Here is a 13,072-nt window from a genome sequence, read left to right as displayed (position 1 = left end):
AAACCATTTTGACAATAAATTTCATATATTTAAAAAAAATGTGGTGACATCATTATGCCTCCAAAACACAGGATTATTAATTTATAGTTTTGTGGAGGAGGAAATTAATTGTTCATATGTAAACACCACCCATAATCTTGAAAATTTTTCAATTTTTTCTCAACCATTTAATTTTCTTCTGAGGTTAGTTTTTTCTTTGAACTTATTGTTTTAGGGCAGACTGATAAATCAAATATTTGATCTTGAAACTAGCATGAAGTTTCCAACTTTCATTCAAATCATCCAATCTCATAGGACAAGACTGGGGAAAGGAGACAAGCCTGTATAATGCCTAAAGCCAAGACTCTCCCTGACATTCACAGTGATAACTAAACCAAAGGAAATTTCACAGTCCTAGGGACGTGACATTGAGTAGGGTGATGCATTTGGGAACTAGGGACAAACGAAGAGGAAGGGCCTTTGTAGTGAAGGACAACACAACTGGATTTAGTTACAAAGCCCTAATGAAGGCCAGGAGTCCAGGTGGAGGTCAGTTCTAAGGAGCAGTAACAAGTTACATGACAAGATTTCCATGGCTTCCTCCCTACTGCTGCAATAAAGAATTTGTTGCAGCTAAAATTCAAACAAGATTGAAGTATATTTGACCTTCTCTGAGACCCATCATCACCCTATTTTCCCTGTCAGATACTCAGAACTCAAATTCTTTCATCTATCCTTCCTGAGTGTTGACAGATGGGGAGAAGAGTTCCATTCTTAAGTTCCAGTCACATGCAGATCTGGAGGAAAAAAGGACAGTAGCAACTACACAGAACTGCTTTCCAATGTGACAAACACACCAAGTTAAGAGCCATCATCTGCCTTTGTTTCTGCCCTGAGTTTTAATAAACAAAACTAAGAGTTTTGCTCATCCACCATGGTTGGTGTTGTATGCTCATTCTTCTGAAAGAAATGTTAAGAAAGAAAAGTCACAGAATAGGCTAATTTTCTGAATATGCCTTATTTAGAAGGGATTCTGGAATATGTCTGTGACTTGATTTCTGCTTCTAATTCACTCCTGAGTTGAGGGAAGGGGAAACAAATGCTTCAATTTTTCTTTTTCTCTGGTTGATGTCAGTGGGAAAGGAGCCTTTATAAATGTCTACGGCAAATTAGTTGCTGACACAATGGTGATGAAAGTTGGTCTTGTTTTATGGCAATACAAAATGAGTTTATAAAATTACAAAGCCAATATTTACTAATGGTAAGATATAGTACAAAGGTGTATATAATGTTAAATAAACATTCTCTATCTTCCCTATTTCCTTCACATGACTTCCAGTCCCATAATGGTAGCCTTTAATAACACCTCCTAGGGTGTTCTTCCAGAATTTTGCTATGCATGGTCAACATATATAGGGATATTTTTCTATTTAAAGAATGATATTCAAAACAATACTCTGAACTTGTATGTTCACTGATAACATTTAAAAACATAAATGCTTCTATTAATTGCCAAATTAAAGGTTGCATTTATTTATAGCTGTATCAAAAGACAATGCTAAAAACTCACAAATTCATTGAAATATAGGTACTTTCAATATTTAAAACTATTTATAAATTTATTAAATTAGTAAATAATTGAAAGGAAAAATAAAAGAAATTTGAACTTTTGGCTCAGAAAATCACAAGGAAGAAAAAACAAAAATCCAACCCTTCACTCAAAATATGTCTATATATTGGCAAATTTGGAAATAAGTAACAATATGGAACTTTTAAGAGGAATATTATTTTTACTGGGATTGAAAAACAGTTAAATAGAGATATTGGCTAAATGAAGTGAGGAAAAGCTAATGACTCCATTGGTTAGATTCTCTTAGTCCATAAGTTACTCTCCAGAAATTTAAGTGTTTTGACAGGAGCATAAACTCAGCATCCTGCAGCTGGAACATAGTCCCAGGAGAAAAATTTACACACAGAATTTCTGGCTCACCATCAAGAAAACTTTTATCCAAATAAATCAAAAAAATTACAGTGCTGGAAGGGACAACAGAATTCCCAAAAGAGATATAGCCCATTCCCCTACATCGAGACATTCCATACCTTCCAAAAGCATTTACCTTCCTTGCTTTTAAAAATCACCAGCATCAGTAATTCTCCCATATCTTTGTGTGATGCAGTCCATAACCTCAAACCCTTATGGTTAGAATCGTATGGTTTTCTGGAAGTCTAATTGCAAATTATTTCAGCCATAATTCAGTCAATTCATCCTCCGCTGTTAATGAAAGAGAACGGAACACAACCTCGCAGTTCATTTAGTCTAAGAAGATTATTAGCATGTGTTAGTCTGCAATATTCTCTAGAGAAATATTTTTTCCAGTTTACCATCATGCACCTAAAAGTTTTAGCAATGGTTTTGTAAAAGCATCTGCATTATTTGCATGTGCTCCGCACAGCTGGGTGAAAACACATTTTTGATCACTGTTCTAGTATCCCTTACATGGCAGGAAGCAGGACAGAGTGTATAAAATGAGAGATCTCATCCTTTCCTGAGATCTGTTTACTCTGCGGTAGGGAAGAGGTAAAAGTCATTTTGAAATGTTTGTTTGTTGCTGCCCCAGAAGAAATAGGTTTGAAATAAAATAAAACAGCTGAAGAGCCTTCATTCTGAATGGAATGTGGATCTGTTGGTTCCAAAACAAAAATCTTACAGAAGGTCCTTAAAGAGCAGCCAAACAAACCCCAGGAGGAAGAAGGCACAGTAGGATAAATGTGTGTTCTGCTAAAGGAAATACATTGAAAAACGGACTTGTAAGTGGGATAAAGCCAAGAAGAAAACATAAAGTATTCATGGGTTGATTTCAGGGAATTCAAAGAAATAAACTTTTATGTGAAGTTGTAAATGAGCCATATGAAGGACCAGGGAAATGGAGAAAATGATCAAAGGAAAAAAAAAAAGGTACCTAGGATATTAACCTTGCAGAAACAGCCTGTTTGATTTAAAGAACACACGAAAACGATCCAGAAAGCAAAGGCAGAAAATGAAATGGGGACTACAAAGGGCATTGAGATAGAGAATAAAAGGTTTTACAGACAAATAAAGCAGCAATAAGCTTATGAGGGCCATGGTTGCCTCTTGAGAAACCAAAAGGCAACTGGGTAATGGAACAGGGAGATAGCATGGGATGAGTTATCCCTCCTTTCTCCATCAGAAAGCAGAAGAAAACAGCTGAAAGTAGATTCATTTCTACCAAAGGCAATGAGATACTAAAAAAAAAAAAAAGGAAATTGAGTGTAGCTCAAAAACATGTTAAGAAAACCAATTCTTAAGCCAGCTGAAACTAGAAATCTAAAGAGACTACTAGTGATAGAAGAAGAAATAAATACTTGCATAAGCTGACTAGTCCTGGAAAGCCAAATGTACAGTGGGTACAGTACAACTTTACATGGGCTAGCAATTTTCTTCCATTAAACAGTAATATTTTTAGATACAGTATGAGATGTGTTAGCTGAATGAAATATAATTTCGTTTCTATTTGAAAGAAATGGAAATAAAGAAAAGGTTGATGAAAACATCATTTTTGAAGTATCCACATGACATAGTTTTACTTCAAATTTTGTACACCTCTAACATCTTGCACCATAGCAATGGTATAATCTCATGACAATCTGGAAAAAAAAATTAAATTATCAATATAGTTCTTGTAGAAATATCGTGGAGACATGCTTACTAAATATCTTTGCTAACTGCTTGCTAACATCATTTCTATTATGCTAAATTGTTTAGAAAATTTCTATAAATATCTGAACACTTTCTGTTCCTCAGCATTCCACTTTAAATTCGCTGCAAAAGTAAAGACAGTCAACATTTTATGTCAGTATGGTGAGTTATATAGAAGCATATTCACACATTCATTCCTGTCAAATGCATACAGATGACCAGAAAGAGTTATGCAGTTAAATCTGAATAGCAATTGCAAAAACAAGAATAGGCAGCTTATATGCACAATCTCTAGTGCACATCTCCACACCCTCAAATTCTCCGTATCTGATGGCATTCATATTATCCTTCTCATTTTAGAATTAATTTTCTACTTTAAATCCAGTGCTGTGTACAACGCTTGCTAGACCCAGGTCACTGAACCTAGATATGTAAGATTATCTCCATTCCTTTGTATCCACCAGAAGGAAGAAAGGGAAAGAAGTTTACAGGTTCTCAAGTTATTACCCCTTTTGTAGATTGAAATTAATTTATCACCTTATTGTTACAACATACAAGTCCAAGAAGGATCTATTACATGGTATTCTCATATTTTAAAAGTGTCACATCAATTGTATTCTCTTCATGACACTATGAGAATACTTCAGATATATACCAGAGTTAACAGAAAACTTGAGGAAATAACTTTAATGTGCTCTTCTGAGTGTCACCTCAACTCTCAGTAGAACATTACCAGAATGAGTGGCTTTTCTTTAGTAGTTAGTTTTACAAGCTATAGAGAAAATGTTTTCGATTGCAGCATAATTGTAATAGGAACACAGATAGGAGGACATTAGTTCTTTCATCTGTCAAACATGAATAATTTCACTAAGGCTTAGAAGTGTTGCACTCCAAGAGAAGACCTCTGTTGACCATTCAATCTTATATTATTTCCCATCAGTAAGTGCTCTATTAAAGTAATACGGTTTATACAATCTACACTGCAGCACAGTGTTGATTTTAAATTGATTCAATTGTATAATGCATACATTACCAGCAAAACAAGTATTCCAAAAGGGAAAGACTGATATAATGCAATGCCTTATTGATATAATTAACAACATAAACAATTTACCCTGCAATATCTAACCATGCAGCTAGAAGAGTCTCAATATATAAACTGATCATCTTCTGTGATGGATGATGAGAATCTGATTTCTGCCAAATACAGCATTAATTTCAGTGCCAAAGTGACACATAGTGCCAATTCTTTAGTAATATTTACTTGACAATTAGCTGACTATCAAGAATATAAAATGGTTGAGGAAGGTGTCTCTTTTTCAGTGAATAGTGTCATTCAGACTTCTCTGAATTTACTTTGCCTTTTAATCAACAAGTTTAACTCCACCTTGTAAATTAAATATCAGAAATGAATTAAGATGTAAGGTATCTTATTCTCATGTCTTTCTAGCCTCAATCAACTTAATAGGATACGACATAAGGCTGACCTTGTCAAATTACTTCAAACTTAGAGAGATGAATTTTTAAAAACAGGGTTTTTTGCTAAAACTAGTTTATTTGCTATTAGCAAAACTATTTAATATCATGGTGAAGAAAAAACAGTAATTTCTCTTGTATCTTTGCAAAGTATATCAGAAATAATACTATCAGTTAAAAACAAGAGCAATAGAAATTATCTTATTTTTGTATTAAATTTTACTTCCTTTCACTAGGTTCTAGATTACTCTTAGTTTCTAAAGATATATATTTAACTAAATATGTTATTAATTTTATATAACTGCTACCTATGTACTGATTCACCCCCAAACAAGCAAGGCAAAAACATTGCCACAGTTATCTTTTAAAGCCAATGCATCTTTACAGTGTGAAGAAAATACAGGGTCCAAAATATTTTAGAATCTGCCCAACTGATGTGTTCCACATGGTACGAACCATGTTTACTATGTACTCTGTGAAGATGCCAAATAGTCATGGACTGAACAGAAGCAGATATGTTATTTTAATAAGACAAATTCTAAAGAATTCCTGTGATATTTCTAAAATTAAAATCACTCTTAAATGAGAACATCCTCCATTGCCTTTGACATTCCAAAGGCTAAGTTCAATATTTTGCATATGATGCTCAGCGTATAAAATTGATGAATAGAAAAGACCGTATCTGCTTTTAATACCAGAGGGGCAATTATCGTGGAAACTCTGGTTGGATACATAGATAAGACTAAGAGAAGGTAGAGAGACACCTAGGCAGTTTCAAAAACAAATACTGAATAGATAAATACGTATACAATTAAAACTAAACCCATAGAAAGTGTCTGGCAATGCTAATGTTTTCCCAGAGCTTTTTGGTTAAAAGTATTCATTTAACATAGGTCCAACTTTAAATGCCAAACAAAGAGAGTGACATTGTTTCCAGATGTAGCTTTTAGCAGATCATGTCTTGAGTAATTAAGTGCAGTCAGATCTGAAAAGACTAGTAATTGAAGCAGCATAGAATACAATTTATTGCCAAACAATTCCAGACAGTAGGAAGAAAGTAGAATTAAAGTGCTTCAAACATGAGACTCCGTGTTCTTGGAAGCTGATTTTATGCCTTGAAGTAACAACATTCATTTTCTTTTAATATGCAAATACACACATGCATATGCACACACACACACGCACACACACACACTAAATAAATAATAAATGTATTTGACTTTAAGAGATAAGGGAAGTTCCTGGAAATATGTATCATTCACCCCCACCTTGGGGGCTATCCATTGCTTTATTTTTACTTTGTTTTTATTTGTTGTACATATATATGATATTATTTAGGGCAGTTAATTGCACACATAATGAAAACTCTTTAGATGCCCAATTAACCCAGCCCTACTTAGTCCAAAGGACAGACAGTTTGACTCCAAACATGAACATCATCAGCTCTTAGCTCTCAGCTCTGATGTGCTCAAAATAGTTTATGCCCATGTATAAACTGAACCATCAGAAATAGGACCTCAATCCATTAAAATGTCAGAAGATCAAGTTCACAGTGAGACGATGGCTACATTTCCAAGTGCAGAGCCTGCATCATTGTCAGAATCTCAGGATTATTTAGGTGAGTTGATTTACTAACATGGCAGCCAACAAGATTTGTGTTCTTGGACATTGATTTATAGATTGAATTCATTGTGTGCCACAAACTGTAAATAAAGTCTACTTAGAAACAAAATTTCAAAAAGACCACTTTTCAATATCAAAAAAACATACAAAAGTCCTCAAATGTATTATTTCTGTTCAGTAATGGATGTGAGAGCTGTAGGCCAAATCTGTTTTAACACAGTCTTACTGGACTAAAGCGATGAAAATAGATTTTTCTATTCTTTATAACTGTCATTTCTCACTTTGATGCTTTTGAAAACACAACTGACCATAATATGTATAAGAAAAATTTTCCACTTTATTATACTCTTAATCTTTGCTACATTTTTATAATTAAATACTAATATCTCTCTATAAACTTCTGGGAAATCTAATCTATCAAAGGCCAATGTATTATTTCTTCTTATAGATGTAATGATTTCAGTCCAATTGGGCTGAGTCTATATTCAATTTTTTTCACATTCAAAAGTATTGGGAAAAGGTTAAATTTTAATTCTTTCCTGGAATTTAAGTTTTGCCTGGTATTGTGGGCCAGCCATATGCATTGTTTAAATAATAAATATGGATTTGAGCATTTTTATATTTGTCTCTCGTACATAAAAGATGAAGAGGTTAATTCATACTTGTCAACACAGTAGCCATTACCTATATATTATGAGTTGAACATTGCAAGAAAAATGTACATGAGTGATATAACAAAAATTATCTATTAGAGTACATTTGTCAAAACTGTTAAGGAATTAAATTATTCATTTAGCAAAGCCTTAATTAAAAATGAAACAGCACTGGTTTTAGGCAAGAAATAGATAGGAGAAACATGATTTGCCCTTTATTTCTAGTATACTTTTGTTTTCATCTAATAGCATTCCTGCTCTTCTAAGGGAAACCGTTTTCTGTACTTTAGCCTTACAAATGAGCATATGACCTAAGGTTGAGAGAAGACAAGTATTCCTTGGGGAGGTTATTGGCTCAAAAAAGGCAGGTAGCCAATGCAGGTGCATCACAATCCTCCTTGGTCCAGTCCACCTAAGATATTCAATAAACTGTTTTTTGTTTTGTTTTGTTTTGTTTTGTTTTGTTTTGTTTTGTTTCTCCTCATATTACAAGCTTGATAGTATGTAACTCTTGGGGAATGAGAGAATTTTTATCTCATCATAGCAATCAAGAGTGTCCAACAGGTGAGGAGAAAAATGGAACGCTGGTGCTCTTTGAGCCCTGGATCCAGGCATACCAGAATTAAATCAAACACTGATTTATCTCGTTATGTGAAACAGTAAATGTCAACTTATTTTCTTTTTGTTAACTAGAATTGGGTTAATTTTTCTTGTAACTGAAAGAATTTTGACTTATACTAATATTAGAATATGTGATATCTAAATATCAGTTCCACATCCTAATTGGACCATCCAAAATTCCTTCTTACTTATGGCTTTGCCGATTACTAAGTTTACTGGGGGCTTCTTTGATATGCTTTTTGGGTGGGATACATTATAAGACAAAAGGAATTCACCCATCCCATAATAATTATTGATTGCTGACCAGAAGCCAAATGAACTACACCAGCATGGCCTCCAGTTTCAAAGAGCTTACATTCCAGTGAGGAAAATAGACCAAATCAAAAACAAGCAAACAAAAAAAAGTACTAATTTTGTAAGTTTTATGAAGAAAACGTGAAAGAGCATATTTAAAAAGGAAGATCAGCAAAGATCTGTCTGAAACATTCATACGAAGGATGAGCTAAAACTCACCATTTGGAAAGAGGAGGAAAAATATTCCAGGTAAAAGGAATAATGTATGCAAATATCCCAAGGCAGAATAGAGAATGTCTTGTCCCAGAGCAGGAGAAAAATCTACTTGACTGGACACAGTCAGCAAAAGAGAAAACAATAGGAAAGGAAGATTTTGGAAAGCAAATGAGGGTTCACAAAACAAACCGGATTTTGAGGATCATCATTATTACTTTGGAATATTTTAATTCTTAGTACATTGCAAAATTATTGAAGATGTTTAAGCATGGAATAACATGATTAGATTTATGTTTAATAAAATCACTGCTGATACTGTACAGGTGAATTTCAGTGAGTAAGTGTAGGGATAAATGAGGCAAGTCAGAAAACTGTTACATAATCTAGGTGACAGATGATAGAATAAGGATCCTAGAATAAGGAAATAGTTGTGCTCTATAGGAAATATCTTGAAGATGAAATTAGTAGGATGTGTTGATAGAGTGGGATATTAGAAGACAGGGAAAGGACCTAGATTTCCAACCAATGTAATTATGGGGTTGCTGGTATCATTTACTCCCATAGATAATATGCAGTGAGGGGAAGATTCGGCGTAAAGAAGTATGTAAGAGAAACACGAGAGTTTTAGACATAGTAACTCGGAAGAGTGTATACTTACACTGATTGCTTACCAGAACCAAGTAAGCTCAATGTTTATGTTATGGTGAGGAAAAGGGATTCCTGACTGACTCAGTTGGTCAAGCGTCTGACTCTTGATTTCTGTCATTCATGGGATCATGTTCATGGGATCAAGCCCCATGTAAGGGCTCTGTACTGGCAGCCCATGTCTCCCTCTCTCTCTGCCTCTCCCTGACTTGTGCATGAACTCTCTCTAAATAAATAAATAAATAAATAAATAAATAAATAAACAAAATTTAAAAAAATATTGTGGTGAGGAAGATCAAAACAATACAAAAACAAAAAATGAAATAGCTATGAATTTTATAAGTTTCATGAGAAAAATTAAAATTTGTAAGAGAATGAGGAGTGGACAGGTATGGTGAGGGTCAAATTGAGAGACTTGGCCTGAAGATATAAATTAGAGAATCATCAGCATGAAGATTATGTTTGACTCTGTTGCACTGAGATCACACTAGAAGAAGGGGAACACGGATCAGAAGAAGGGCATAGAGAATGCGACAAAGAGACACTGAAAGAATAATTAGCTTCTCACATGATGGCTAAAGCTATGCACTCAAGTTTCCCTGAGTTTCTGTCTGATAATTCAGAAAATGATAGTCAAAAAGTAAACTTTTTTGATAGAGCTTCAGTCATATTCCATTGTATTTTCATACTGTTTAATCCTTGCCCAATTGAAAGGTACACCATATGTATTATTTTATTATTTATGCCTCTTTAACATATCAGGTCTATATGAATAAGGTAGTCATAATTTGTCTAAGAGTTCCCAACGTGTGAGAGATCAAGAACCAAAACAAGAACTCTGACATCACACTCTAATGTATTCATTGCCCAGATTCCATATATTTTTGAGCAGTTTTCTTGCCTCTATTAAAGACAACTAGATAATATCTCAATGAGTAGTATGAAAGTTCACTAAGCCTTTGTGAGATACCACTGGTTGCTTTGGATATTTACTTAGGAATTATTGTGAATCATAGACTTAAAACTGATCGATGGCTTGGTTTCTGAACGTACAATAATTATTTGTGCACTTTTGGAAATATGACCCTTCTCACTGAGTGGGAAAACCACCATATATATATTGCCAGTATTGATTCACACGTACAGAATCTGTGCCCTTCACTTCAAACCATGAAAACTAAGGCACAGAAATATTGCAGACAGGTTTGAGAACGAGATTATATATGTGGTGAGAAATATATTTAACTTTACAATGCGTCACCATTTAAAATACGTATCATTTTAAGCAATACCAAGTTTGAACATAAGCTATTTTATATACAAACCTATAATATCTAAGAAGCCATTTAGAAGATATAAATACAACTGACTATTATCCCATATATATTATTATAAGATAAAATATTTTTTCTTCCTTGATATCTCTATCTTTCTATATAAGGCCATTACTATAATCGCCTTTAGAATAAATAAATAGTAATAACTCTAGTCTTAAATGCACTAATTTGCTTTACTGTAGAATTATACCACAAAAGCTTGATAGTAACTTTTAAATTGAATCACACATGTTATAATTAATTGGTAGATTCTCATTATAGATAAATCCATAAAACTGAAGCTGAATTAAATTATGTTTTCAGAGAATGCAAAATAAGTTTTTTTGCTCCCATGATGTTGGGTGAGGTTTTTTTAAAGTACATTTTTAAAAGTGAAGCAGAAGATATTTGGGATGAATTTTGAGGATTTCTTATCCACCTTCCCCCTAAAATGAAACTGACAAATGGTAGGCAGTAATTGGCTATTGCTAAATTTGCCAAAAAAAAAAAAAAGTTGATGATGAAAGAAGTTTTCACTCTTAAAAAAGACTTATAGAGAGTTGTGTTTTACTTAGGAAGGTGCTATATGTTATCACTAACTCACTTTTATTGCTGTCTATATTCTCAAAAAGTCAACTGAGACATTCCAATCAAGTACGTGACAACGATTGTATTTTGCACAAACATGTCTATGTTTTGTTTTCTGGTGAGCAAAATTCATAATTGTTTAACTCTCATTACACATCACCCAAAAGCTTTATCAGAGGTTAGATCTGATAAAACATGACAATTGAGTATACTAATATATGATGTCTATTCCTGAGCCAGATTCTGATTAACTAGAGGTAGAAAAGGTTCTTTGATATGCATCCTGAGTACAAGACAATGTCAAAGTAAGTTTCTAAGGCAGATTAGATACTGCTATGAACACCAATATAAAATCCATAATGCTTTAAAACATTATAACAGCACACTGTATATTGTTTTTCATTTCATGCTCCTTAAACACTGGACTCATTTTCTGAGTCAATCTTCTTCACTCCTTTATATGCCTTTGGCAGATATTGTTTTTCTTCATGCTATTTACAAGCTGAATTTCCTTGCTTGTCTTTGAGATTCTCAGGTTTCCCCCGCCCCTTTGGTTTCCCTCTGTCTTATTTTTTTATTATTAAAAAAAATTTGTTGAATCAAGTATATTTGAGCTTGTGTAACAAAATGCCTTAAATATCTTGATTATAAATAGATTGAAACCCAAAATAATATATGAATATATTTTCAATCTATAAATACATTAATAAGGTACACATTTAGGCATTTATTCTAGATAGCATATAAATATATATCTATACATTTTGCTTCATTCATCTTTCTCATCACACTAACAAAGTTTACTTTAAATCTCTTATGCAAAATCCATTTTCTCATTTTATTCTCATCAAAATAAGCATTAATTATTTATGCTATGTTAATAATACTAAATTCCACCTATGCCTTTTGTTCCATAGCAGTATTATCTCTGAGAATTTTGGCTCATAACATGGGGTCCATAGGAAAATGCTAGATGCTGCTATAAGAGAGAAAAGTTTGCAGCAATTGGCACTTCAAAGCCAAGATGAAACCTTTTAGGGGCTTATCCAGAGTAGGTACTCAATAAATATATTATTATTATTATTTATTACTATACACACACTTTATGTTTTATAATACTGTGACAGACACAGTGCATATTTTCAGAAAAAAAATCCTTATTTGTTATTTCACATATTTTTTGAAACTTTTTTGAAATGTAGAGGCAGATAATCTACCTTATCCTGGTCCTCTATTAATTCTCCTTAAGTGCAGGGACAATAGCATAGCCAGAGAAGTATCTCTATCACCTAATCACATGACCAGTTACATGACAGTTCAAAATCAAATAAATAAATTTACTTGAGGACGCTAACACATAGGAAAAATAGTTTTGTCCATGGTCACACTGTTTAAAAAAATGAGAAAGCCAGAAGGTGATTACAGAAGTGCAGACACCCTACCTTTCTCTCCATTAGACACCCTACCTTTCTCTCCACCCTACCTTTCTCTCCACTTATTTATCTGTGGGGAATGGGCAGGAAGAATTCATTGCCTAGCATCTGAAAATATATATGTATCTCATGTCAAAACCCAAGAAAAATGTAAAACTGTGTTGTCAACCTAAAAATCCAAAGTTGAATGCTTTTTGTGCTGTTATCTCCTGCTGAATTAAGAATACCTTACCAAGGAAATAATTACTTGTTTGTGGATTTGCTTCAAGTTAATCAATCTGCTCCCAGACTAGCTGACCAAGGATGTGTCTCTAATTGTGAAGCATGACAGCAGTCTTTGACTCTACAGTGGACTGAAACTCTATGGCTGTATTCACATATCCGGTAGGGTCCATGCTACTCCCATTGGCCGTCCTGGGATTGTTGAATTAATTAGAAAGTTGAAACACTAAGAATAATCACTCTTTCCATCACTCTTTGAAGACACAGCTGTCATCAGGCATTAGAGAA

This window comes from Prionailurus bengalensis, chromosome B1 (assembly GCF_016509475.1).
Source record: "Prionailurus bengalensis isolate Pbe53 chromosome B1, Fcat_Pben_1.1_paternal_pri, whole genome shotgun sequence".
Taxonomy (NCBI): Eukaryota; Metazoa; Chordata; class Mammalia; order Carnivora; family Felidae; genus Prionailurus; species Prionailurus bengalensis.
Note: the sequence above shows the minus strand (reverse complement) of the source record.